We start from the raw sequence: 21,085 nt of genomic DNA on the forward strand, positions 1-21,085 counted from the left end.
GTTAATGCTCTTACGACCCCCATACGCGCAACACTCGAACAGGTTTGTGAGATAAAAATCGCATCTCCCCGGCGGGGAATCGAACCCAGGTCTCCCGCGTGACAGGCGGGGATACTAACCACTATACTACCGAGGAAGACGCAGCTAGCGTCTCGAATGCACAATTATGTTACTCAAATAGCTGATACATCTCAAACCTAGCCTCCTGTTGCTGTCAGAGACAGCTGCTAAGAATTAAAAGTATTCCCCAGGTGAGGCTCGAACTCACAACCCCGGCATTGCTCACGGCTACTGCCTTATAAGTACCGTGCGCTAACCAATTGCGCCACTGGGGCTACAACACAGTGCTCTCAGTTAGCGGTATTCACTTTGCTGCAAACCAGTGGTGGCCACAGAAACATACGATCGCCACCTGATGCCATACTGCGACTTTGGCACCTGACTACCAATGCTTCGTGCTATTCTTGTTTCATATGCTACGCTTACATGCACATCAACCGGCTCTGGTCGTCGAGAAAACGCGGGAAAACGCGCGCCTTGCCTTCTGCTACCTGTCGAACAGCGAGAGCAGATGCGTGGCAAGCTCTAAGCTCTGCAGGCGCACTGCGGCCACGCAGCTGGACGAGAGGTACCTTCCTTGGGAGCTTGCTCAGCCATGGAGAACACGTTTCTTAGCGAATTGCACTTGTCTCGTAGAAAGAAATGCTGCCACTGGCCCTGTGGCGCAACGGATAACGCGTCTGACTACGGATCAGAAGATTCCAGGTTCGAATCCTGGCAGGGTCGGCATTTTGTTAGTTGCCGACGCGTAGCTGGCCAGTGGATTTCGTATGTCGCCGCATCGTGGAGTGCTTTGTTGCTCCTGTGCATCTCGCAGCTGCATGTCGAGTCGATCGTGGTAAATATCGCTGCCTGCAAGCGTCAGCGTAGCGTCAGTCGAGCAAAGTCGAGACAAGTCAAGCTGAGAGCTGTAGGAGATGATACGCAATTAAATACAGGCGTGTGAAAGCGACGCAGACAACACTTTCCAAGTGTCCCACGTCACGTGGCGCAGAGCCGGCGCAACCCCAGCCAGCAGAGTGGCGCAGTGGAAGCGTGCTGGGCCCATAACCCAGAGGTCCGTGGATCGAAACCACGCTCTGCTAAAATTATTTCTTTTGCGGACTGTGTCGAGCTCGATTATTACGCCCACAGCGTCGGCTGGGGTGCTTTGATTCAGCGTTAACAGCAAACCCCGTAATTCTGAAGTGTGAAGAATGCGAGAACCACTTCCTAAGATGTAGCATTTTTTAAGATTTCGCACCAACTACACTCCACGATCGCAAAGTTAATGCTCTTACGACCCCCATACGCGCAACACTCGAACAGGTTTGTGAGATAAAAATCGCATCTCCCCGGCGGGGAATCGAACCCCGGTCTCCCGCGTGACAGGCGGGGATACTAACCACTATACTACCGAGGAAGACGCAGCTAGCGTCTCGAATGCACAATTATGTTACTCAAATAGCTGATACATCTCAAACCTAGCCTCCTGTTGCTGTCAGAGACAGCTGCTAAGAATTAAAAGTATGCCCCAGGTGAGGCTCGAACTCACAACCCCGGCATTGCTCACGGCTACTGCCTTATAAGTACCGTGCGCTAACCAATTGCGCCACTGGGGCTACAACACAGTGCTCTCAGTTAGCGGTATTCACTTTGCTGCAAACCAGTGGTGGCCACAGAAACATACGATCGCCACCTGATGCCATACTGCGACTTTGGCACCTGACTACCAATGCTTCGTGCTATTCTTGTTTCATATGCTACGCTTACATGCACATCAACCGGCTCTGGTCGTCGAGAAAACGCGGGAAAACGCGCGCCTTGCCTTCTGCTACCTGTCGAACAGCGAGAGCAGATGCGTGGCAAGCTCTAAGCTCTGCAGGCGCACTGCGGCCACGCAGCTGGACGAGAGGTACCTTCCTTGGGAGCTTGCTCAGCCATGGAGAACACGTTTCTTAGCGAATTGCACTTGTCTCGTAGAAAGAAATGCTGCCACTGGCCCTGTGGCGCAACGGATAACGCGTCTGACTACGGATCAGAAGATTCCAGGTTCGAATCCTGGCAGGGTCGGCATTTTGTTAGTTGCCGACGCGTAGCTGGCCAGTGGATTTCGTATGTCGCCGCATCGTGGAGTGCTTTGTTGCTCCTGTGCATCTCGCAGCTGCATGTCGAGTCGATCGTGGTAAATATCGCTGCCTGCAAGCGTCAGCGTAGCGTCAGTCGAGCAAAGTCGAGACAAGTCAAGCTGAGAGCTGTAGGAGATGATACGCAATTAAATACAGGCGTGTGAAAGCGACGCAGACAACACTTTCCAAGTGTCCCACGTCACGTGGCGCAGAGCCGGCGCAACCCCAGCCAGCAGAGTGGCGCAGTGGAAGCGTGCTGGGCCCATAACCCAGAGGTCCGTGGATCGAAACCACGCTCTGCTAAAATTATTTCTTTTGCGGACTGTGTCGAGCTCGATTATTACGCCCACAGCGTCGGCTGGGGTGCTTTGATTCAGCGTTAACAGCAAACCCCGTAATTCTGAAGTGTGAAGAATGCGAGAACCACTTCCTAAGATGTAGCATTTTTTAAGATTTCGCACCAACTACACTCCACGATCGCAAAGTTAATGCTCTTACGACCCCCATACGCGCAACACTCGAACGGGTTTGTGAGATAAAAATCGCATCTCCCCGGCGGGGAATCGAACCCCGGTCTCCCGCGTGACAGGCGGGGATACTAACCACTATACTACCGAGGAAGACGCAGCTAGCGTCTCGAATGCACAATTATGTTACTCAAATAGCTGATACATCTCAAACCTAGCCTCCTGTTGCTGTCAGAGACAGCTGCTAAGAATTAAAAGTATGCCCCAGGTGAGGCTCGAACTCACAACCCCGTCATTGCTCACGGCTACTGCCTTATAAGTACCGTGCGCTAACCAATTGCGCCACTGGGGCTACAACACAGTGCTCTCAGTTAGCGGTATTCACTTTGCTGCAAACCAGTGGTGGCCACAGAAACATACGATCGCCACCTGATGCCATACTGCGACTTTGGCACCTGACTACCAATGCTTCGTGCTATTCTTGTTTCATATGCTACGCTTACATGCACATCAACCGGCTCTGGTCGTCGAGAAAACGCGGGAAAACGCGCGCCTTGCCTTCTGCTACCTGTCGAACAGCGAGAGCAGATGCGTGGCAAGCTCTAAGCTCTGCAGGCGCACTGCGGCCACGCAGCTGGACGAGAGGTACCTTCCTTGGGAGCTTGCTCAGCCATGGAGAACACGTTTCTTAGCGAATTGCACTTGTCTCGTAGAAAGAAATGCTGCCACTGGCCCTGTGGCGCAACGGATAACGCGTCTGACTACGGATCAGAAGATTCCAGGTTCGAATCCTGGCAGGGTCGGCATTTTGTTAGTTGCCGACGCGTAGCTGGCCAGTGGATTTCGTATGTCGCCGCATCGTGGAGTGCTTTGTTGCTCCTGTGCATCTCGCAGCTGCATGTCGAGTCGATCGTGGTAAATATCGCTGCCTGCAAGCGTCAGCGTAGCGTCAGTCGAGCAAAGTCGAGACAAGTCAAGCTGAGAGCTGTAGGAGATGATACGCAATTAAATACAGGCGTGTGAAAGCGACGCAGACAACACTTTCCAAGTGTCCCACGTCACGTGGCGCAGAGCCGGCGCAACCCCAGCCAGCAGAGTGGCGCAGTGGAAGCGTGCTGGGCCCATAACCCAGAGGTCCGTGGATCGAAACCACGCTCTGCTAAAATTATTTCTTTTGCGGACTGTGTCGAGCTCGATTATTACGCCCACAGCGTCGGCTGGGGTGCTTTGATTCAGCGTTAACAGCAAACCCCGTAATTCTGAAGTGTGAAGAATGCGAGAACCACTTCCTAAGATGTAGCATTTTTTAAGATTTCGCACCAACTACACTCCACGATCGCAAAGTTTATGCTCTTACGACCCCCATACGCGCAACACTCGAACAGGTTTGTGAGATAAAAATCGCATCTCCCCGGCGGGGAATCGAACCCCGGTCTCCCGCGTGACAGGCGGGGATACTAACCACTATACTACCGAGGAAGACGCAGCTAGCGTCTCGAATGCACAATTATGTTACTCAAATAGCTGATACATCTCAAACCTAGCCTCCTGTTGCTGTCAGAGACAGCTGCTAAGAATTAAAAGTATGCCCCAGGTGAGGCTCGAACTCACAACCCCGGCATTGCTCACGGCTACTGCCTTATAAGTACCGTGCGCTAACCAATTGCGCCACTGGGGCTACAACACAGTGCTCTCAGTTAGCGGTATTCACCTTGCTGCAAACCAGTGGTGGCCACAGAAACATACGATCGCCACCTGATGCCATACTGCGACTTTGGCACCTGACTACCAATGCTTCGTGCTATTCTTGTTTCATATGCTACGCTTACATGCACATCAACCGGCTCTGGTCGTCGAGAAAACGCGGGAAAACGCGCGCCTTGCCTTCTGCTACCTGTCGAACAGCGAGAGCAGATGCGTGGCAAGCTCTAAGCTCTGCAGGCGCACTGCGGCCACACAGCTGGACGAGAGGTACCTTCCTTGGGAGCTTGCTCAGCCATGGAGAACACGTTTCTTAGCGAATTGCACTTGTCTCGTAGAAAGAAATGCTGCCACTGGCCCTGTGGCGCAACGGATAACGCGTCTGACTACGGATCAGAAGATTCCAGGTTCGAATCCTGGCAGGGTCGGCATTTTGTTAGTTGCCGACGCGTAGCTGGCCAGTGGATTTCGTATGTCGCCGCATCGTGGAGTGCTTTGTTGCTCCTGTGCATCTCGCAGCTGCATGTCGAGTCGATCGTGGTAAATATCGCTGCCTGCAAGCGTCAGCGTAGCGTCAGTCGAGCAAAGTCGAGACAAGTCAAGCTGAGAGCTGTAGGAGATGATACGCAATTAAATACAGGCGTGTGAAAGCGACGCAGACAACACTTTCCAAGTGTCCCACGTCACGTGGCGCAGAGCCGGCGCAACCCCAGCCAGCAGAGTGGCGCAGTGGAAGCGTGCTGGGCCCATAACCCAGAGGTCCGTGGATCGAAACCACGCTCTGCTAAAATTATTTCTTTTGCGGACTGTGTCGAGCTCGATTATTACGCCCACAGCGTCGGCTGGGGTGCTTTGATTCAGCGTTAACAGCAAACCCCGTAATTCTGAAGTGTGAAGAATGCGAGAACCACTTCCTAAGATGTAGCATTTTTTAAGATTTCGCACCAACTACACTCCACGATCGCAAAGTTTATGCTCTTACGACCCCCATACGCGCAACACTCGAACAGGTTTGTGAGATAAAAATCGCATCTCCCCGGCGGGGAATCGAACCCCGGTCTCCCGCGTGACAGGCGGGGATACTAACCACTATACTACCGAGGAAGACGCAGCTAGCGTCTCGAATGCACAATTATGTTACTCAAATAGCTGATACATCTCAAACCTAGCCTCCTGTTGCTGTCAGAGACAGCTGCTAAGAATTAAAAGTATGCCCCAGGTGAGGCTCGAACTCACAACCCCGGCATTGCTCACGGCTACTGCCTTATAAGTACCGTGCGCTAACCAATTGCGCCACTGGGGCTACAACACAGTGCTCTCAGTTAGCGGTATTCACCTTGCTGCAAACCAGTGGTGGCCACAGAAACATACGATCGCCACCTGATGCCATACTGCGACTTTGGCACCTGACTACCAATGCTTCGTGCTATTCTTGTTTCATATGCTACGCTTACATGCACATCAACCGGCTCTGGTCGTCGAGAAAACGCGGGAAAACGCGCGCCTTGCCTTCTGCTACCTGTCGAACAGCGAGAGCAGATGCGTGGCAAGCTCTAAGCTCTGCAGGCGCACTGCGGCCACGCAGCTGGACGAGAGGTACCTTCCTTGGGAGCTTGCTCAGCCATGGAGAACACGTTTCTTAGCGAATTGCACTTGTCTCGTAGAAAGAAATGCTGCCACTGGCCCTGTGGCGCTACGGATAACGCGTCTGACTACGGATCAGAAGATTCCAGGTTCGAATCCTGGCAGGGTCGGCATTTTGTTAGTTGCCGACGCGTAGCTGGCCAGTGGATTTCGTATGTCGCCGCATCGTGGAGTGCTTTGTTGCTCCTGTGCATCTCGCAGCTGCATGTCGAGTCGATCGTGGTAAATATCGCTGCCTGCAAGCGTCAGCGTAGCGTCAGTCGAGCAAAGTCGAGACAAGTCAAGCTGAGAGCTGTAGGAGATGATACGCAATTAAATACAGGCGTGTGAAAGCGACGCAGACAACACTTTCCAAGTGTCCCACGTCACGTGGCGCAGAGCCGGCGCAACCCCAGCCAGCAGAGTGGCGCAGTGGAAGCGTGCTGGGCCCATAACCCAGAGGTCCGTGGATCGAAACCACGCTCTGCTAAAATTATTTCTTTTGCGGACTGTGTCGAGCTCGATTATTACGCCCACAGCGTCGGCTGGGGTGCTTTGATTCAGCGTTAACAGCAAACCCCGTAATTCTGAAGTGTGAAGAATGCGAGAACCACTTCCTAAGATGTAGCATTTTTTAAGATTTCGCACCAACTACACTCCACGATCGCAAAGTTAATGCTCTTACGACCCCCATACGCGCAACACTCGAACAGGTTTGTGAGATAAAAATCGCATCTCCCCGGCGGGGAATCGAACCCAGGTCTCCCGCGTGACAGGCGGGGATACTAACCACTATACTACCGAGGAAGACGCAGCTAGCGTCTCGAATGCACAATTATGTTACTCAAATAGCTGATACATCTCAAACCTAGCCTCCTGTTGCTGTCAGAGACAGCTGCTAAGAATTAAAAGTATTCCCCAGGTGAGGCTCGAACTCACAACCCCGGCATTGCTCACGGCTACTGCCTTATAAGTACCGTGCGCTAACCAATTGCGCCACTGGGGCTACAACACAGTGCTCTCAGTTAGCGGTATTCACTTTGCTGCAAACCAGTGGTGGCCACAGAAACATACGATCGCCACCTGATGCCATACTGCGACTTTGGCACCTGACTACCAATGCTTCGTGCTATTCTTGTTTCATATGCTACGCTTACATGCACATCAACCGGCTCTGGTCGTCGAGAAAACGCGGGAAAACGCGCGCCTTGCCTTCTGCTACCTGTCGAACAGCGAGAGCAGATGCGTGGCAAGCTCTAAGCTCTGCAGGCGCACTGCGGCCACGCAGCTGGACGAGAGGTACCTTCCTTGGGAGCTTGCTCAGCCATGGAGAACACGTTTCTTAGCGAATTGCACTTGTCTCGTAGAAAGAAATGCTGCCACTGGCCCTGTGGCGCAACGGATAACGCGTCTGACTACGGATCAGAAGATTCCAGGTTCGAATCCTGGCAGGGTCGGCATTTTGTTAGTTGCCGACGCGTAGCTGGCCAGTGGATTTCGTATGTCGCCGCATCGTGGAGTGCTTTGTTGCTCCTGTGCATCTCGCAGCTGCATGTCGAGTCGATCGTGGTAAATATCGCTGCCTGCAAGCGTCAGCGTAGCGTCAGTCGAGCAAAGTCGAGACAAGTCAAGCTGAGAGCTGTAGGAGATGATACGCAATTAAATACAGGCGTGTGAAAGCGACGCAGACAACACTTTCCAAGTGTCCCACGTCACGTGGCGCAGAGCCGGCGCAACCCCAGCCAGCAGAGTGGCGCAGTGGAAGCGTGCTGGGCCCATAACCCAGAGGTCCGTGGATCGAAACCACGCTCTGCTAAAATTATTTCTTTTGCGGACTGTGTCGAGCTCGATTATTACGCCCACAGCGTCGGCTGGGGTGCTTTGATTCAGCGTTAACAGCAAACCCCGTAATTCTGAAGTGTGAAGAATGCGAGAACCACTTCCTAAGATGTAGCATTTTTTAAGATTTCGCACCAACTACACTCCACGATCGCAAAGTTAATGCTCTTACGACCCCCATACGCGCAACACTCGAACAGGTTTGTGAGATAAAAATCGCATCTCCCCGGCGGGGAATCGAACCCCGGTCTCCCGCGTGACAGGCGGGGATACTAACCACTATACTACCGAGGAAGACGCAGCTAGCGTCTCGAATGCACAATTATGTTACTCAAATAGCTGATACATCTCAAACCTAGCCTCCTGTTGCTGTCAGAGACAGCTGCTAAGAATTAAAAGTATGCCCCAGGTGAGGCTCGAACTCACAACCCCGGCATTGCTCACGGCTACTGCCTTATAAGTACCGTGCGCTAACCAATTGCGCCACTGGGGCTACAACACAGTGCTCTCAGTTAGCGGTATTCACTTTGCTGCAAACCAGTGGTGGCCACAGAAACATACGATCGCCACCTGATGCCATACTGCGACTTTGGCACCTGACTGCCAATGCTTCGTGCTATTCTTGTTTCATATGCTACGCTTACATGCACATCAACCGGCTCTGGTCGTCGAGAAAACGCGGGAAAACGCGCGCCTTGCCTTCTGCTACCTGTCGAACAGCGAGAGCAGATGCGTGGCAAGCTCTAAGCTCTGCAGGCGCACTGCGGCCACGCAGCTGGACGAGAGGTACCTTCCTTGGGAGCTTGCTCAGCCATGGAGAACACGTTTCTTAGCGAATTGCACTTGTCTCGTAGAAAGAAATGCTGCCACTGGCCCTGTGGCGCAACGGATAACGCGTCTGACTACGGATCAGAAGATTCCAGGTTCGAATCCTGGCAGGGTCGGCATTTTGTTAGTTGCCGACGCGTAGCTGGCCAGTGGATTTCGTATGTCGCCGCATCGTGGAGTGCTTTGTTGCTCCTGTGCATCTCGCAGCTGCATGTCGAGTCGATCGTGGTAAATATCGCTGCCTGCAAGCGTCAGCGTAGCGTCAGTCGAGCAAAGTCGAGACAAGTCAAGCTGAGAGCTGTAGGAGATGATACGCAATTAAATACAGGCGTGTGAAAGCGACGCAGACAACACTTTCCAAGTGTCCCACGTCACGTGGCGCAGAGCCGGCGCAACCCCAGCCAGCAGAGTGGCGCAGTGGAAGCGTGCTGGGCCCATAACCCAGAGGTCCGTGGATCGAAACCACGCTCTGCTAAAATTATTTCTTTTGCGGACTGTGTCGAGCTCGATTATTACGCCCACAGCGTCGGCTGGGGTGCTTTGATTCAGCGTTAACAGCAAACCCCGTAATTCTGAAGTGTGAAGAATGCGAGAACCACTTCCTAAGATGTAGCATTTTTTAAGATTTCGCACCAACTACACTCCACGATCGCAAAGTTAATGCTCTTACGACCCCCATACGCGCAACACTCGAACAGGTTTGTGAGATAAAAATAGCATCTCCCCGGCGGGGAATCGAACCCCGGTCTCCCGCGTGACAGGCGTGGATACTAACCACTATACTACCGAGGAAGACGCAGCTAGCGTCTCGAATGCACAATTATGTTACTCAAATAGCTGATACATCTCAAACCTAGCCTCCTGTTGCTGTCAGAGACAGCTGCTAAGAATTAAAAGTATGCCCCAGGTGAGGCTCGAACTCAAACCCCGTCATTGCTCACGGCTACTGCCTTATAAGTACCGTGCGCTAACCAATTGCGCCACTGGGGCTACAACACAGTGCTCTCAGTTAGCGGTATTCACTTTGCTGCAAACCAGTGGTGGCCACAGAAACATACGATCGCCACCTGATGCCATACTGCGACTTTGGCACCTGACTACCAATGCTTCGTGCTATTCTTGTTTCATATGCTACGCTTACATGCACATCAACCGGCTCTGGTCGTCGAGAAAACGCGGGAAAACGCGCGCCTTGCCTTCTGCTACCTGTCGAACAGCGAGAGCAGATGCGTGGCAAGCTCTAAGCTCTGCAGGCGCACTGCGGCCACGCAGCTGGACGAGAGGTACCTTCCTTGGGAGCTTGCTCAGCCATGGAGAACACGTTTCTTAGCGAATTGCACTTGTCTCGTAGAAAGAAATGCTGCCACTGGCCCTGTGGCGCAACGGATAACGCGTCTGACTACGGATCAGAAGATTCCAGGTTCGAATCCTGGCAGGGTCGGCATTTTGTTAGTTGCCGACGCGTAGCTGGCCAGTGGATTTCGTATGTCGCCGCATCGTGGAGTGCTTTGTTGCTCCTGTGCATCTCGCAGCTGCATGTCGAGTCGATCGTGGTAAATATCGCTGCCTGCAAGCGTCAGCGTAGCGTCAGTCGAGCAAAGTCGAGACAAGTCAAGCTGAGAGCTGTAGGAGATGATACGCAATTAAATACAGGCGTGTGAAAGCGACGCAGACAACACTTTCCAAGTGTCCCACGTCACGTGGCGCAGAGCCGGCGCAACCCCAGCCAGCAGAGTGGCGCAGTGGAAGCGTGCTGGGCCCATAACCCAGAGGTCCGTGGATCGAAACCACGCTCTGCTAAAATTATTTCTTTTGCGGACTGTGTCGAGCTCGATTATTACGCCCACAGCGTCGGCTGGGGTGCTTTGATTCAGCGTTAACAGCAAACCCCGTAATTCTGAAGTGTGAAGAATGCGAGAACCACTTCCTAAGATGTAGCATTTTTTAAGATTTCGCACCAACTACACTCCACGATCGCAAAGTTAATGCTCTTACGACCCCCATACGCGCAACACTCGAACAGGTTTGTGAGATAAAAATAGCATCTCCCCGGCGGGGAATCGAACCCCGGTCTCCCGCGTGACAGGCGTGGATACTAACCACTATACTACCGAGGAAGACGCAGCTAGCGTCTCGAATGCACAATTATGTTACTCAAATAGCTGATACATCTCAAACCTAGCCTCCTGTTGCTGTCAGAGACAGCTGCTAAGAATTAAAAGTATGCCCCAGGTGAGGCTCGAACTCACAACCCCGTCATTGCTCACGGCTACTGCCTTATAAGTACCGTGCGCTAACCAATTGCGCCACTGGGGCTACAACACAGTGCTCTCAGTTAGCGGTATTCACTTTGCTGCAAACCAGTGGTGGCCACAGAAACATACGATCGCCACCTGATGCCATACTGCGACTTTGGCACCTGACTACCAATGCTTCGTGCTATTCTTGTTTCATATGCTACGCTTACATGCACATCAACCGGCTCTGGTCGTCGAGAAAACGCGGGAAAACGCGCGCCTTGCCTTCTGCTACCTGTCGAACAGCGAGAGCAGATGCGTGGCAAGCTCTAAGCTCTGCAGGCGCACTGCGGCCACGCAGCTGGACGAGAGGTACCTTCCTTGGGAGCTTGCTCAGCCATGGAGAACACGTTTCTTAGCGAATTGCACTTGTCTCGTAGAAAGAAATGCTGCCACTGGCCCTGTGGCGCAACGGATAACGCGTCTGACTACGGATCAGAAGATTCCAGGTTCGAATCCTGGCAGGGTCGGCATTTTGTTAGTTGCCGACGCGTAGCTGGCCAGTGGATTTCGTATGTCGCCGCATCGTGGAGTGCTTTGTTGCTCCTGTGCATCTCGCAGCTGCATGTCGAGTCGATCGTGGTAAATATCGCTGCCTGCAAGCGTCAGCGTAGCGTCAGTCGAGCAAAGTCGAGACAAGTCAAGCTGAGAGCTGTAGGAGATGATACGCAATTAAATACAGGCGTGTGAAAGCGACGCAGACAACACTTTCCAAGTGTCCCACGTCACGTGGCGCAGAGCCGGCGCAACCCCAGCCAGCAGAGTGGCGCAGTGGAAGCGTGCTGGGCCCATAACCCAGAGGTCCGTGGATCGAAACCACGCTCTGCTAAAATTATTTCTTTTGCGGACTGTGTCGAGCTCGATTATTACGCCCACAGCGTCGGCTGGGGTGCTTTGATTCAGCGTTAACAGCAAACCCCGTAATTCTGAAGTGTGAAGAATGCGAGAACCACTTCCTAAGATGTAGCATTTTTTAAGATTTCGCACCAACTACACTCCACGATCGCAAAGTTAATGCTCTTACGACCCCCATACGCGCAACACTCGAACAGGTTTGTGAGATAAAAATCGCATCTCCCCGGCGGGGAATCGAACCCCGGTCTCCCGCGTGACAGGCGGGGATACTAACCACTATACTACCGAGGAAGACGCAGCTAGCGTCTCGAATGCACAATTATGTTACTCAAATAGCTGATACATCTCAAACCTAGCCTCCTGTTGCTGTCAGAGACAGCTGCTAAGAATTAAAAGTATGCCCCAGGTGAGGCTCGAACTCACAACCCCGGCATTGCTCACGGCTACTGCCTTATAAGTACCGTGCGCTAACCAATTGCGCCACTGGGGCTACAACACAGTGCTCTCAGTTAGCGGTATTCACCTTGCTGCAAACCAGTGGTGGCCACAGAAACATACGATCGCCACCTGATGCCACACTGCGACTTTGGCACCTGACTACCAATGCTTCGTGCTATTCTTGTTTCATATGCTACGCTTACATGCACATCAACCGGCTCTGGTCGTCGAGAAAACGCGGGAAAACGCGCGCCTTGCCTTCTGCTACCTGTCGAACAGCGAGAGCAGATGCGTGGCAAGCTCTAAGCTCTGCAGGCGCACTGCGGCCACGCAGCTGGACGAGAGGTACCTTCCTTGGGAGCTTGCTCAGCCATGGAGAACACGTTTCTTAGCGAATTGCACTTGTCTCGTAGAAAGAAATGCTGCCACTGGCCCTGTGGCGCAACGGATAACGCGTCTGACTACGGATCAGAAGATTCCAGGTTCGAATCCTGGCAGGGTCGGCATTTTGTTAGTTGCCGACGCGTAGCTGGCCAGTGGATTTCGTATGTCGCCGCATCGTGGAGTGCTTTGTTGCTCCTGTGCATCTCGCAGCTGCATGTCGAGTCGATCGTGGTAAATATCGCTGCCTGCAAGCGTCAGCGTAGCGTCAGTCGAGCAAAGTCGAGACAAGTCAAGCTGAGAGCTGTAGGAGATGATACGCAATTAAATACAGGCGTGTGAAAGCGACGCAGACAACACTTTCCAAGTGTCCCACGTCACGTGGCGCAGAGCCGGCGCAACCCCAGCCAGCAGAGTGGCGCAGTGGAAGCGTGCTGGGCCCATAACCCAGAGGTCCGTGGATCGAAACCACGCTCTGCTAAAATTATTTCTTTTGCGGACTGTGTCGAGCTCGATTATTACGCCCACAGCGTCGGCTGGGGTGCTTTGATTCAGCGTTAACAGCAAACCCCGTAATTCTGAAGTGTGAAGAATGCGAGAACCACTTCCTAAGATGTAGCATTTTTTAAGATTTCGCACCAACTACACTCCACGATCGCAAAGTTAATGCTCTTACGACCCCCATACGCGCAACACTCGAACAGGTTTGTGAGATAAAAATCGCATCTCCCCGGCGGGGAATCGAACCCCGGTCTCCCGCGTGACAGGCGGGGATACTAACCACTATACTACGGAGGAAGACGCAGCTAGCGTCTCGAATGCACAATTATGTTACTCAAATAGCTGATACATCTCAAACCTAGCCTCCTGTTGCTGTCAGAGACAGCTGCTAAGAATTAAAAGTATGCCCCAGGTGAGGCTCGAACTCACAACCCCGGCATTGCTCACGGCTACTGCCTTATAAGTACCGTGCGCTAACCAATTGCGCCACTGGGGCTACAACACAGTGCTCTCAGTTAGCGGTATTCACCTTGCTGCAAACCAGTGGTGGCCACAGAAACATACGATCGCCACCTGATGCCATACTGCGACTTTGGCACCTGACTACCAATGCTTCGTGCTATTCTTGTTTCATATGCTACGCTTACATGCACATCAACCGGCTCTGGTCGTCGAGAAAACGCGGGAAAACGCGCGCCTTGCCTTCTGCTACCTGTCGAACAGCGAGAGCAGATGCGTGGCAAGCTCTAAGCTCTGCAGGCGCACTGCGGCCACGCAGCTGGACGAGAGGTACCTTCCTTGGGAGCTTGCTCAGCCATGGAGAACACGTTTCTTAGCGAATTGCACTTGTCTCGTAGAAAGAAATGCTGCCACTGGCCCTGTGGCGCAACGGATAACGCGTCTGACTACGGATCAGAAGATTCCAGGTTCGAATCCTGGCAGGGTCGGCATTTTGTTAGTTGCCGACGCGTAGCTGGCCAGTGGATTTCGTATGTCGCCGCATCGTGGAGTGCTTTGTTGCTCCTGTGCATCTCGCAGCTGCATGTCGAGTCGATCGTGGTAAATATCGCTGCCTGCAAGCGTCAGCGTAGCGTCAGTCGAGCAAAGTCGAGACAAGTCAAGCTGAGAGCTGTAGGAGATGATACGCAATTAAATACAGGCGTGTGAAAGCGACGCAGACAACACTTTCCAAGTGTCCCACGTCACGTGGCGCAGAGCCGGCGCAACCCCAGCCAGCAGAGTGGCGCAGTGGAAGCGTGCTGGGCCCATAACCCAGAGGTCCGTGGATCGAAACCACGCTCTGCTAAAATTATTTCTTTTGCGGACTGTGTCGAGCTCGATTATTACGCCCACAGCGTCGGCTGGGGTGCTTTGATTCAGCGTTAACAGCAAACCCCGTAATTCTGAAGTGTGAAGAATGCGAGAACCACTTCCTAAGATGTAGCATTTTTTAAGATTTCGCACCAACTACACTCCACGATCGCAAAGTTAATGCTCTTACGACCCCCATACGCGCAACACTCGAACAGGTTTGTGAGATAAAAATCGCATCTCCCCGGCGGGGAATCGAACCCCGGTCTCCCGCGTGACAGGCGGGGATACTAACCACTATACTACGGAGGAAGACGCAGCTAGCGTCTCGAATGCACAATTATGTTACTCAAATAGCTGATACATCTCAAACCTAGCCTCCTGTTGCTGTCAGAGACAGCTGCTAAGAATTAAAAGTATGCCCCAGGTGAGGCTCGAACTCACAACCCCGGCATTGCTCACGGCTACTGCCTTATAAGTACCGTGCGCTAACCAATTGCGCCACTGGGGCTACAACACAGTGCTCTCAGTTAGCGGTATTCACCTTGCTGCAAACCAGTGGTGGCCACAGAAACATACGATCGCCACCTGATGCCATACTGCGACTTTGGCACCTGACTACCAATGCTTCGTGCTATTCTTGTTTCATATGCTACGCTTACATGCACATCAACCGGCTCTGGTCGTCGAGAAAACGCGGGAAAACGCGCGCCTTGCCTTCTGCTACCTGTCGAACAGCGAGAGCAGATGCGTGGCAAGCTCTAAGCTCTGCAGGCGCACTGCGGCCACGCAGCTGGACGAGAGGTACCTTCCTTGGGAGCTTGCTCAGCCATGGAGAACACGTTTCATAGCGAATTGCACTTGTCTCGTAGAAAGAAATGCTGCCACTGGCCCTGTGGCGCAACGGATAACGCGTCTGACTACGGATCAGAAGATTCCAGGTTCGAATCCTGGCAGGGTCGGCATTTTGTTAGTTGCCGACGCGTAGCTGGCCAGTGGATTTCGTATGTCGCCGCATCGTGGAGTGCTTTGTTGCTCCTGTGCATCTCGCAGCTGCATGTCGAGTCGATCGTGGTAAATATCGCTGCCTGCAAGCGTCAGCGTAGCGTCAGTCGAGCAAAGTCGAGACAAGTCAAGCTGAGAGCTGTAGGAGATGATACGCAATTAAATACAGGCGTGTGAAAGCGACGCAGACAACACTTTCCAAGTGTCCCACGTCACGTGGCGCAGAGCCGGCGCAACCCCAGCCAGCAGAGTGGCGCAGTGGAAGCGTGCTGGGCCCATAACCCAGAGGTCCGTGGATCGAAACCACGCTCTGCTAAAATTATTTCTTTTGCGGACTGTGTCGAGCTCGATTATTACGCCCACAGCGTCGGCTGGGGTGCTTTGATTCAGCGTTAACAGCAAACCCCGTAATTCTGAAGTGTGAAGAATGCGAGAACCACTTCCTAAGATGTAGCATTTTTTAAGATTTCGCACCAACTACACTCCACGATCGCAAAGTTAATGCTCTTACGACCCCCATACGCGCAACACTCGAACAGGTTTGTGAGATAAAAATCGCATCTCCCCGGCGGGGAATCGAACCCCGGTCTCCCGCGTGACAGGCGGTGATACTAACCACTATACTACCGAGGAAGACGCAGCTAGCGTCTCGAATGCACAATTATGTTACTCAAATAGCTGATACATCTCAAACCTAGCCTCCTGTTGCTGTCAGAGACAGCTGCTAAGAATTAAAAGTATGCCCCAGGTGAGGCTCGAACTCACAACCCCGGCATTGCTCACGGCTACTGCCTTATAAGTACCGTGCGCTAACCAATTGCGCCACTGGGGCTACAACACAGTGCTCTCAGTTAGCGGTATTCACCTTGCTGCAAACCAGTGGTGGCCACAGAAACATACGATCGCCACCTGATGCCATACTGCGACTTTGGCACCTGACTACCAATGCTTCGTGCTATTCTTGTTTCATATGCTACGCTTACATGCACATCAACCGGCTCTGGTCGTCGAGAAAACGCGGGAAAACGCGCGCCTTGCCTTCTGCTACCTGTCGAACAGCGAGAGCAGATGCGTGGCAAGCTCTAAGCTCTGCAGGCGCACTGCGGCCACGCAGCTGGACGAGAGGTACCTTCCTTGGGAGCTTGCTCAGCCATGGAGAACACGTTTCTTAGCGAATTGCACTTGTCTCGTAGAAAGAAATGCTGCCACTGGCCCTGTGGCGCAACGGATAACGCGTCTGACTACGGATCAGAAGATTCCAGGTTCGAATCCTGGCAGGGTCGGCATTTTGTTAGTTGCCGACGCGTAGCTGGCCAGTGGATTTCGTATGTCGCCGCATCGTGGAGTGCTTTGTTGCTCCTGTGCATCTCGCAGCTGCATGTCGAGTCGATCGTGGTAAATATCGCTGCCTGCAAGCGTCAGCGTAGCGTCAGTCGAGCAAAGTCGAGACAAGTCAAGCTGAGAGCTGTAGGAGATGATACGCAATTAAATACAGGCGTGTGAAAGCGACGCAGACAACACTTTCCAAGTGTCCCACGTCACGTGGCGCAGAGCCGGCGCAACCCCAGCCAGCAGAGTGGCGCAGTGGAAGCGTGCTGGGCCCATAACCCAGAGGTCCGTGGATCGAAACCACGCTCTGCTAAAATTATTTCTTTTGCGGACTGTGTCGAGCTCGATTATTACGCCCACAGCGTCGGCTGGGGTGCTTTGATTCAGCGTTAACAGCAAACCCCGTAATTCTGAAGTGTGAAGAATGCGAGAACCACTTCCTAAGATGTAGCATTTTTTAAGATTTCGCACCAACTACACTCCACGATCGCAAAGTTAATGCTCTTACGACCCCCATACGCGCAACACTCGAACAGGTTTGTGAGATAAAAATCGCATTTCCCCGGCGGGGAATCGAACCCCGGTCTCCCGCGTGACAGGCGGGGATACTAACCACTATACTACGGAGGAAGACGCAGCTAGCGTCTCGAATGCACAATTATGTTACTCAAATAGCTGATACATCTCAAACCTAGCCTCCTGTTGCTGTCAGAGACAGCTGCTAAGAATTAAAAGTATGCCCCAGGTGAGGCTCGAACTCACAACCCCGGCATTGCTCACGGCTACTGCCTTATAAGTACCGTGCGCTAACCAATTGCGCCACTGGGGCTACAACACAGTGCTCTCAGTTAGCGGTATTCACCTTGCTGCAAACCAGTGGTGGCCACAGAAACATACGATCGCCACCTGATGCCATACTGCGACTTTGGCACCTGACTACCAATGCTTCGTGCTATTCTTGTTTCATATGCTACGCTTACATGCACATCAACCGGCTCTGGTCGTCGAGAAAACGCGGGAAAACGCGCGCCTTGCCTTCTGCTACCTGTCGAACAGCGAGAGCAGATGCGTGGCAAGCTCTAAGCTCTGCAGGCGCACTGCGGCCACGCAGCTGGACGAGAGGTACCTTCCTTGGGAGCTTGCTCAGCCATGGAGAACACGTTTCTTAGCGAATTGCACTTGTCTCGTAGAAAGAAATGCTGCCACTGGCCCTGTGGCGCAACGGATAACGCGTCTGACTACGGATCAGAAGATTCCAGGTTCGAATCCTGGCAGGGTCGGCATTTTGTTAGTTGCCGACGCGTAGCTGGCCAGTGGATTTCGTATGTCGCCGCATCGTGGAGTGCTTTGTTGCTCCTGTGCATCTCGCAGCTGCATGTCGAGTCGATCGTGGTAAATATCGCTGCCTGCAAGCGTCAGCGTAGCGTCAGTCGAGCAAAGTCGAGACAAGTCAAGCTGAGAGCTGTAGGAGATGATACGCAATTAAATACAGGCGTGTGAAAGCGACGCAGACAACACTTTCCAAGTGTCCCACGTCACGTGGCGCAGAGCCGGCGCAACCCCAGCCAGCAGAGTGGCGCAGTGGAAGCGTGCTGGGCCCATAACCCAGAGGTCCGTGGATCGAAACCACGCTCTGCTAAAATTATTTCTTTTGCGGACTGTGTCGAGCTCGATTATTACGCCCACAGCGTCGGCTGGGGTGCTTTGATTCAGCGTTAACAGCAAACCCCGTAATTCTGAAGTGTGAAGAATGCGAGAACCACTTCCTAAGATGTAGCATTTTTTAAGATTTCGCACCAACTACACTCCACGATCGCAAAGTTAATGCTCTTACGACCCCCATACGCGCAACACTCGAACAGGTTTGTGAGATAAAAATCGCATCTCCCCGGCGGGGAATCGAACCCCGGTCTCCCGCGTGACAGGCGGGGATACTAACCACTATACTACCGAGGAAGACGCAGCTAGCGTCTCGAATGCACAATTATGTTACTCAAATAGCTGATACATCTCAAACCTAGCCTCCTGTTGCTGTCAGAGACAGCTGCTAAGAATTAAAAGTATGCCCCAGGTGAGGCTCGAACTCACAGCCCCGGCATTGCTCACGGCTACTGCCTTATAAGTACCGTGCGCTAACCAATTGCGCCACTGGGGCTACAACACAGTGCTCTCAGTTAGCGGTATTCACCTTGCTGCAAACCAGTGGTGGCCACAGAAACATACGATCGCCACCTGATGCCATACTGCGACTTTGGCACCTGACTACCAATGCTTCGTGCTATTCTTGTTTCATATGCTACGCTTACATGCACATCAACCGGCTCTGGTCGTCGAGAAAACGCGGGAAAACGCGCGCCTTGCCTTCTGCTACCTGTCGAACAGCGAGAGCAGATGCGTGGCAAGCTCTAAGCTCTGCAGGCGCACTGCGGCCACGCAGCTGGACGAGAGGTACCTTCCTTGGGAGCTTGCTCAGCCATGGAGAACACGTTTCTTAGCGAATTGCACTTGTCTCGTAGAAAGAAATGCTGCCACTGGCCCTGTGGCGCAACGGATAACGCGTCTGACTACGGATCAGAAGATTCCAGGTTCGAATCCTGGCAGGGTCGGCATTTTGTTAGTTGCCGACGCGTAGCTGGCCAGTGGATTTCGTATGTCGCCGCATCGTGGAGTGCTTTGTTGCTCCTGTGCATCTCGCAGCTGCATGTCGAGTCGATCGTGGTAAATATCGCTGCCTGCAAGCGTCAGCGTAGCGTCAGTCGAGCAAAGTCGAGACAAGTCAAGCTGAGAGCTGTAGGAGATGATACGCAATTAAATACAGGCGTGTGAAAGCGACGCAGACAACACTTTCCAAGTGTCCCACGTCACGTGGCGCAGAGCCGGCGCAACCCCAGCCAGCAGAGTGGCGCAGTGGAAGCGTGCTGGGCCCATAACCCAGAGGTCCGTGGATCGAAACCACGCTCTGCTAAAATTATTTCTTTTGCGGACTGTGTCGAGCTCGATTATTACGCCCACAGCGTCGGCTGGGGTGCTTTGATTCAGCGTTAACAGCAAACCCCGTAATTCTGAAGTGTGAAGAATGCGAGAACCACTTCCTAAGATGTAGCATTTTTTAAGATTTCGCACCAACTACACTCCACGATCGCAAAGTTAATGCTCTTACGACCCCCATACGCGCAACACTCGAACAGGTTTGTGAGATAAAAATCGCATCTCCCCGGCGGGGAATCGAACCCCGGTCTCCCGCGTGACAGGCGGGGATACTAACCACTATACTACCGAGGAAGACGCAGCTAGCGTCTCGAATGCACAATTATGTTACTCAAATAGCTGATACATCTCAAACCTAGCCTCCTGTTGCTGTCAGAGACAGCTGCTAAGAATTAAAAGTATGCCCCAGGTGAGGCTCGAACTCACAACCCCGGCATTGCTCACGGCTACTGCCTTATAAGTACCGTGCGCTAACCAATTGCGCCACTGGGGCTACAACACAGTGCTCTCAGTTAGCGGTATTCACCTTGCTGCAAACCAGTGGTGGCCACAGAAACATACGATCGCCACCTGATGCCATACTGCGACTTTGGCACCTGACTACCAATGCTTCGTGCTATTCTTGTTTCATATGCTACGCTTACATGCACATCAACCGGCTCTGGTCGTCGAGAAAACGCGGGAAAACGCGCGCCTTGCCTTCTGCTACCTGTCGAACAGCGAGAGCAGATGCGTGGCAAGCTCTAAGCTCTGCAGGCGCACTGCGGCCACGCAGCTGGACGAGAGGTACCTTCCTTGGGAGCTTGCTCAGCCATGGAGAACACGTTTCTTAGCGAATTGCACTTGTCTCGTAGAAAGAAATGCTGCCACTGGCCCTGTGGCGCAACGGATAACGCGTCTGACTACGGATCAGAAGATTCCAGGTTCGAATCCTGGCAGGGTCGGCATTTTGTTAGTTGCCGACGCGTAGCTGGCCAGTGGATTTCGTATGTCGCCGCATCGTGGAGTGCTTTGTTGCTCCTGTGCATCTCGCAGCTGCATGTCGAGTCGATCGTGGTAAATATCGCTGCCTGCAAGCGTCAGCGTAGCGTCAGTCGAGCAAAGTCGAGACAAGTCAAGCTGAGAGCTGTAGGAGATGATACGCAATTAAATACAGGCGTGTGAAAGCGACGCAGACAACACTTTCCAAGTGTCCCACGTCACGTGGCGCAGAGCCGGCGCAACCCCAGCCAGCAGAGTGGCGCAGTGGAAGCGTGCTGGGCCCATAACCCAGAGGTCCGTGGATCGAAACCACGCTCTGCTAAAATTATTTCTTTTGCGGACTGTGTCGAGCTCGATTATTACGCCCACAGCG

General features: G+C 52.9%; 63 non-coding genes across 63 annotated transcripts; 32 read left to right on the plus strand and 31 right to left on the minus strand.

Moving 5' to 3' along the window:
* Positions 1-64: 64 nt before the first annotated feature.
* Trnad-guc (transfer RNA aspartic acid (anticodon GUC)) lies at positions 65-136 on the minus strand. The gene has a single exon. It is a non-coding gene; the product is annotated as a tRNA-Asp (tRNA).
* A 107-nt stretch (positions 137-243) lies between these two features.
* On the minus strand, positions 244-335 carry Trnai-uau (transfer RNA isoleucine (anticodon UAU)). Its single transcript is given in 2 exon segments — positions 244-279; positions 298-335. It is a non-coding gene; the product is annotated as a tRNA-Ile (tRNA).
* A 378-nt stretch (positions 336-713) lies between these two features.
* Positions 714-786, plus strand: Trnar-acg (transfer RNA arginine (anticodon ACG)). The gene has a single exon. It is a non-coding gene; the product is annotated as a tRNA-Arg (tRNA).
* A 287-nt stretch (positions 787-1,073) lies between these two features.
* Positions 1,074-1,145, plus strand: Trnam-cau (transfer RNA methionine (anticodon CAU)). The gene has a single exon. It is a non-coding gene; the product is annotated as a tRNA-Met (tRNA).
* A 245-nt stretch (positions 1,146-1,390) lies between these two features.
* On the minus strand, positions 1,391-1,462 carry Trnad-guc (transfer RNA aspartic acid (anticodon GUC)). The gene has a single exon. It is a non-coding gene; the product is annotated as a tRNA-Asp (tRNA).
* Positions 1,463-1,569: 107 nt separating this feature from the next.
* On the minus strand, positions 1,570-1,661 carry Trnai-uau (transfer RNA isoleucine (anticodon UAU)). Its single transcript is given in 2 exon segments — positions 1,570-1,605; positions 1,624-1,661. It is a non-coding gene; the product is annotated as a tRNA-Ile (tRNA).
* Positions 1,662-2,039: 378 nt separating this feature from the next.
* Trnar-acg (transfer RNA arginine (anticodon ACG)) lies at positions 2,040-2,112 on the plus strand. Its single transcript has one exon. It is a non-coding gene; the product is annotated as a tRNA-Arg (tRNA).
* Positions 2,113-2,399: 287 nt separating this feature from the next.
* Trnam-cau (transfer RNA methionine (anticodon CAU)) lies at positions 2,400-2,471 on the plus strand. Its single transcript has one exon. It is a non-coding gene; the product is annotated as a tRNA-Met (tRNA).
* A 245-nt stretch (positions 2,472-2,716) lies between these two features.
* On the minus strand, positions 2,717-2,788 carry Trnad-guc (transfer RNA aspartic acid (anticodon GUC)). Its single transcript has one exon. It is a non-coding gene; the product is annotated as a tRNA-Asp (tRNA).
* Positions 2,789-2,895: 107 nt separating this feature from the next.
* Trnai-uau (transfer RNA isoleucine (anticodon UAU)) lies at positions 2,896-2,987 on the minus strand. Its single transcript is given in 2 exon segments — positions 2,896-2,931; positions 2,950-2,987. It is a non-coding gene; the product is annotated as a tRNA-Ile (tRNA).
* Positions 2,988-3,365: 378 nt separating this feature from the next.
* On the plus strand, positions 3,366-3,438 carry Trnar-acg (transfer RNA arginine (anticodon ACG)). The gene has a single exon. It is a non-coding gene; the product is annotated as a tRNA-Arg (tRNA).
* Positions 3,439-3,725: 287 nt separating this feature from the next.
* On the plus strand, positions 3,726-3,797 carry Trnam-cau (transfer RNA methionine (anticodon CAU)). The gene has a single exon. It is a non-coding gene; the product is annotated as a tRNA-Met (tRNA).
* Positions 3,798-4,042: 245 nt separating this feature from the next.
* On the minus strand, positions 4,043-4,114 carry Trnad-guc (transfer RNA aspartic acid (anticodon GUC)). The gene has a single exon. It is a non-coding gene; the product is annotated as a tRNA-Asp (tRNA).
* Positions 4,115-4,221: 107 nt separating this feature from the next.
* On the minus strand, positions 4,222-4,313 carry Trnai-uau (transfer RNA isoleucine (anticodon UAU)). Its single transcript is given in 2 exon segments — positions 4,222-4,257; positions 4,276-4,313. It is a non-coding gene; the product is annotated as a tRNA-Ile (tRNA).
* A 378-nt stretch (positions 4,314-4,691) lies between these two features.
* Trnar-acg (transfer RNA arginine (anticodon ACG)) lies at positions 4,692-4,764 on the plus strand. The gene has a single exon. It is a non-coding gene; the product is annotated as a tRNA-Arg (tRNA).
* A 287-nt stretch (positions 4,765-5,051) lies between these two features.
* Positions 5,052-5,123, plus strand: Trnam-cau (transfer RNA methionine (anticodon CAU)). The gene has a single exon. It is a non-coding gene; the product is annotated as a tRNA-Met (tRNA).
* Positions 5,124-5,368: 245 nt separating this feature from the next.
* Trnad-guc (transfer RNA aspartic acid (anticodon GUC)) lies at positions 5,369-5,440 on the minus strand. Its single transcript has one exon. It is a non-coding gene; the product is annotated as a tRNA-Asp (tRNA).
* A 107-nt stretch (positions 5,441-5,547) lies between these two features.
* Trnai-uau (transfer RNA isoleucine (anticodon UAU)) lies at positions 5,548-5,639 on the minus strand. Its single transcript is given in 2 exon segments — positions 5,548-5,583; positions 5,602-5,639. It is a non-coding gene; the product is annotated as a tRNA-Ile (tRNA).
* A 378-nt stretch (positions 5,640-6,017) lies between these two features.
* Trnar-acg (transfer RNA arginine (anticodon ACG)) lies at positions 6,018-6,090 on the plus strand. Its single transcript has one exon. It is a non-coding gene; the product is annotated as a tRNA-Arg (tRNA).
* Positions 6,091-6,377: 287 nt separating this feature from the next.
* Positions 6,378-6,449, plus strand: Trnam-cau (transfer RNA methionine (anticodon CAU)). The gene has a single exon. It is a non-coding gene; the product is annotated as a tRNA-Met (tRNA).
* Positions 6,450-6,694: 245 nt separating this feature from the next.
* On the minus strand, positions 6,695-6,766 carry Trnad-guc (transfer RNA aspartic acid (anticodon GUC)). Its single transcript has one exon. It is a non-coding gene; the product is annotated as a tRNA-Asp (tRNA).
* A 107-nt stretch (positions 6,767-6,873) lies between these two features.
* On the minus strand, positions 6,874-6,965 carry Trnai-uau (transfer RNA isoleucine (anticodon UAU)). Its single transcript is given in 2 exon segments — positions 6,874-6,909; positions 6,928-6,965. It is a non-coding gene; the product is annotated as a tRNA-Ile (tRNA).
* A 378-nt stretch (positions 6,966-7,343) lies between these two features.
* Positions 7,344-7,416, plus strand: Trnar-acg (transfer RNA arginine (anticodon ACG)). The gene has a single exon. It is a non-coding gene; the product is annotated as a tRNA-Arg (tRNA).
* Positions 7,417-7,703: 287 nt separating this feature from the next.
* Trnam-cau (transfer RNA methionine (anticodon CAU)) lies at positions 7,704-7,775 on the plus strand. The gene has a single exon. It is a non-coding gene; the product is annotated as a tRNA-Met (tRNA).
* A 245-nt stretch (positions 7,776-8,020) lies between these two features.
* Positions 8,021-8,092, minus strand: Trnad-guc (transfer RNA aspartic acid (anticodon GUC)). The gene has a single exon. It is a non-coding gene; the product is annotated as a tRNA-Asp (tRNA).
* A 107-nt stretch (positions 8,093-8,199) lies between these two features.
* On the minus strand, positions 8,200-8,291 carry Trnai-uau (transfer RNA isoleucine (anticodon UAU)). The gene is given in 2 exon segments: positions 8,200-8,235; positions 8,254-8,291. It is a non-coding gene; the product is annotated as a tRNA-Ile (tRNA).
* Positions 8,292-8,669: 378 nt separating this feature from the next.
* Positions 8,670-8,742, plus strand: Trnar-acg (transfer RNA arginine (anticodon ACG)). The gene has a single exon. It is a non-coding gene; the product is annotated as a tRNA-Arg (tRNA).
* Positions 8,743-9,029: 287 nt separating this feature from the next.
* Positions 9,030-9,101, plus strand: Trnam-cau (transfer RNA methionine (anticodon CAU)). The gene has a single exon. It is a non-coding gene; the product is annotated as a tRNA-Met (tRNA).
* Positions 9,102-9,346: 245 nt separating this feature from the next.
* On the minus strand, positions 9,347-9,418 carry Trnad-guc (transfer RNA aspartic acid (anticodon GUC)). Its single transcript has one exon. It is a non-coding gene; the product is annotated as a tRNA-Asp (tRNA).
* Positions 9,419-9,994: 576 nt separating this feature from the next.
* Positions 9,995-10,067, plus strand: Trnar-acg (transfer RNA arginine (anticodon ACG)). The gene has a single exon. It is a non-coding gene; the product is annotated as a tRNA-Arg (tRNA).
* A 287-nt stretch (positions 10,068-10,354) lies between these two features.
* Trnam-cau (transfer RNA methionine (anticodon CAU)) lies at positions 10,355-10,426 on the plus strand. The gene has a single exon. It is a non-coding gene; the product is annotated as a tRNA-Met (tRNA).
* Positions 10,427-10,671: 245 nt separating this feature from the next.
* Trnad-guc (transfer RNA aspartic acid (anticodon GUC)) lies at positions 10,672-10,743 on the minus strand. The gene has a single exon. It is a non-coding gene; the product is annotated as a tRNA-Asp (tRNA).
* A 107-nt stretch (positions 10,744-10,850) lies between these two features.
* Trnai-uau (transfer RNA isoleucine (anticodon UAU)) lies at positions 10,851-10,942 on the minus strand. Its single transcript is given in 2 exon segments — positions 10,851-10,886; positions 10,905-10,942. It is a non-coding gene; the product is annotated as a tRNA-Ile (tRNA).
* Positions 10,943-11,320: 378 nt separating this feature from the next.
* On the plus strand, positions 11,321-11,393 carry Trnar-acg (transfer RNA arginine (anticodon ACG)). Its single transcript has one exon. It is a non-coding gene; the product is annotated as a tRNA-Arg (tRNA).
* Positions 11,394-11,680: 287 nt separating this feature from the next.
* Positions 11,681-11,752, plus strand: Trnam-cau (transfer RNA methionine (anticodon CAU)). Its single transcript has one exon. It is a non-coding gene; the product is annotated as a tRNA-Met (tRNA).
* A 245-nt stretch (positions 11,753-11,997) lies between these two features.
* Trnad-guc (transfer RNA aspartic acid (anticodon GUC)) lies at positions 11,998-12,069 on the minus strand. The gene has a single exon. It is a non-coding gene; the product is annotated as a tRNA-Asp (tRNA).
* Positions 12,070-12,176: 107 nt separating this feature from the next.
* Trnai-uau (transfer RNA isoleucine (anticodon UAU)) lies at positions 12,177-12,268 on the minus strand. Its single transcript is given in 2 exon segments — positions 12,177-12,212; positions 12,231-12,268. It is a non-coding gene; the product is annotated as a tRNA-Ile (tRNA).
* Positions 12,269-12,646: 378 nt separating this feature from the next.
* Positions 12,647-12,719, plus strand: Trnar-acg (transfer RNA arginine (anticodon ACG)). The gene has a single exon. It is a non-coding gene; the product is annotated as a tRNA-Arg (tRNA).
* A 287-nt stretch (positions 12,720-13,006) lies between these two features.
* Positions 13,007-13,078, plus strand: Trnam-cau (transfer RNA methionine (anticodon CAU)). The gene has a single exon. It is a non-coding gene; the product is annotated as a tRNA-Met (tRNA).
* A 245-nt stretch (positions 13,079-13,323) lies between these two features.
* On the minus strand, positions 13,324-13,395 carry Trnad-guc (transfer RNA aspartic acid (anticodon GUC)). Its single transcript has one exon. It is a non-coding gene; the product is annotated as a tRNA-Asp (tRNA).
* A 107-nt stretch (positions 13,396-13,502) lies between these two features.
* On the minus strand, positions 13,503-13,594 carry Trnai-uau (transfer RNA isoleucine (anticodon UAU)). The gene is given in 2 exon segments: positions 13,503-13,538; positions 13,557-13,594. It is a non-coding gene; the product is annotated as a tRNA-Ile (tRNA).
* A 378-nt stretch (positions 13,595-13,972) lies between these two features.
* On the plus strand, positions 13,973-14,045 carry Trnar-acg (transfer RNA arginine (anticodon ACG)). The gene has a single exon. It is a non-coding gene; the product is annotated as a tRNA-Arg (tRNA).
* A 287-nt stretch (positions 14,046-14,332) lies between these two features.
* Positions 14,333-14,404, plus strand: Trnam-cau (transfer RNA methionine (anticodon CAU)). The gene has a single exon. It is a non-coding gene; the product is annotated as a tRNA-Met (tRNA).
* Positions 14,405-14,649: 245 nt separating this feature from the next.
* Positions 14,650-14,721, minus strand: Trnad-guc (transfer RNA aspartic acid (anticodon GUC)). The gene has a single exon. It is a non-coding gene; the product is annotated as a tRNA-Asp (tRNA).
* A 107-nt stretch (positions 14,722-14,828) lies between these two features.
* Trnai-uau (transfer RNA isoleucine (anticodon UAU)) lies at positions 14,829-14,920 on the minus strand. Its single transcript is given in 2 exon segments — positions 14,829-14,864; positions 14,883-14,920. It is a non-coding gene; the product is annotated as a tRNA-Ile (tRNA).
* Positions 14,921-15,298: 378 nt separating this feature from the next.
* Trnar-acg (transfer RNA arginine (anticodon ACG)) lies at positions 15,299-15,371 on the plus strand. The gene has a single exon. It is a non-coding gene; the product is annotated as a tRNA-Arg (tRNA).
* Positions 15,372-15,658: 287 nt separating this feature from the next.
* Trnam-cau (transfer RNA methionine (anticodon CAU)) lies at positions 15,659-15,730 on the plus strand. The gene has a single exon. It is a non-coding gene; the product is annotated as a tRNA-Met (tRNA).
* Positions 15,731-15,975: 245 nt separating this feature from the next.
* On the minus strand, positions 15,976-16,047 carry Trnad-guc (transfer RNA aspartic acid (anticodon GUC)). Its single transcript has one exon. It is a non-coding gene; the product is annotated as a tRNA-Asp (tRNA).
* A 107-nt stretch (positions 16,048-16,154) lies between these two features.
* On the minus strand, positions 16,155-16,246 carry Trnai-uau (transfer RNA isoleucine (anticodon UAU)). The gene is given in 2 exon segments: positions 16,155-16,190; positions 16,209-16,246. It is a non-coding gene; the product is annotated as a tRNA-Ile (tRNA).
* Positions 16,247-16,624: 378 nt separating this feature from the next.
* On the plus strand, positions 16,625-16,697 carry Trnar-acg (transfer RNA arginine (anticodon ACG)). The gene has a single exon. It is a non-coding gene; the product is annotated as a tRNA-Arg (tRNA).
* A 287-nt stretch (positions 16,698-16,984) lies between these two features.
* Positions 16,985-17,056, plus strand: Trnam-cau (transfer RNA methionine (anticodon CAU)). The gene has a single exon. It is a non-coding gene; the product is annotated as a tRNA-Met (tRNA).
* Positions 17,057-17,301: 245 nt separating this feature from the next.
* On the minus strand, positions 17,302-17,373 carry Trnad-guc (transfer RNA aspartic acid (anticodon GUC)). The gene has a single exon. It is a non-coding gene; the product is annotated as a tRNA-Asp (tRNA).
* Positions 17,374-17,480: 107 nt separating this feature from the next.
* On the minus strand, positions 17,481-17,572 carry Trnai-uau (transfer RNA isoleucine (anticodon UAU)). The gene is given in 2 exon segments: positions 17,481-17,516; positions 17,535-17,572. It is a non-coding gene; the product is annotated as a tRNA-Ile (tRNA).
* Positions 17,573-17,950: 378 nt separating this feature from the next.
* Trnar-acg (transfer RNA arginine (anticodon ACG)) lies at positions 17,951-18,023 on the plus strand. The gene has a single exon. It is a non-coding gene; the product is annotated as a tRNA-Arg (tRNA).
* A 287-nt stretch (positions 18,024-18,310) lies between these two features.
* Positions 18,311-18,382, plus strand: Trnam-cau (transfer RNA methionine (anticodon CAU)). Its single transcript has one exon. It is a non-coding gene; the product is annotated as a tRNA-Met (tRNA).
* A 245-nt stretch (positions 18,383-18,627) lies between these two features.
* Positions 18,628-18,699, minus strand: Trnad-guc (transfer RNA aspartic acid (anticodon GUC)). Its single transcript has one exon. It is a non-coding gene; the product is annotated as a tRNA-Asp (tRNA).
* A 107-nt stretch (positions 18,700-18,806) lies between these two features.
* Positions 18,807-18,898, minus strand: Trnai-uau (transfer RNA isoleucine (anticodon UAU)). Its single transcript is given in 2 exon segments — positions 18,807-18,842; positions 18,861-18,898. It is a non-coding gene; the product is annotated as a tRNA-Ile (tRNA).
* A 378-nt stretch (positions 18,899-19,276) lies between these two features.
* Trnar-acg (transfer RNA arginine (anticodon ACG)) lies at positions 19,277-19,349 on the plus strand. The gene has a single exon. It is a non-coding gene; the product is annotated as a tRNA-Arg (tRNA).
* Positions 19,350-19,636: 287 nt separating this feature from the next.
* Positions 19,637-19,708, plus strand: Trnam-cau (transfer RNA methionine (anticodon CAU)). Its single transcript has one exon. It is a non-coding gene; the product is annotated as a tRNA-Met (tRNA).
* A 245-nt stretch (positions 19,709-19,953) lies between these two features.
* Trnad-guc (transfer RNA aspartic acid (anticodon GUC)) lies at positions 19,954-20,025 on the minus strand. Its single transcript has one exon. It is a non-coding gene; the product is annotated as a tRNA-Asp (tRNA).
* A 107-nt stretch (positions 20,026-20,132) lies between these two features.
* Trnai-uau (transfer RNA isoleucine (anticodon UAU)) lies at positions 20,133-20,224 on the minus strand. The gene is given in 2 exon segments: positions 20,133-20,168; positions 20,187-20,224. It is a non-coding gene; the product is annotated as a tRNA-Ile (tRNA).
* Positions 20,225-20,602: 378 nt separating this feature from the next.
* On the plus strand, positions 20,603-20,675 carry Trnar-acg (transfer RNA arginine (anticodon ACG)). The gene has a single exon. It is a non-coding gene; the product is annotated as a tRNA-Arg (tRNA).
* A 287-nt stretch (positions 20,676-20,962) lies between these two features.
* Trnam-cau (transfer RNA methionine (anticodon CAU)) lies at positions 20,963-21,034 on the plus strand. The gene has a single exon. It is a non-coding gene; the product is annotated as a tRNA-Met (tRNA).
* The last annotated feature ends 51 nt before the right edge of the window (positions 21,035-21,085 follow it).

This window comes from Schistocerca serialis, chromosome 9, assembly GCF_023864345.2.
Source record: "Schistocerca serialis cubense isolate TAMUIC-IGC-003099 chromosome 9, iqSchSeri2.2, whole genome shotgun sequence".
In the NCBI taxonomy this organism is placed as follows: domain Eukaryota; kingdom Metazoa; phylum Arthropoda; class Insecta; order Orthoptera; family Acrididae; genus Schistocerca; species Schistocerca serialis.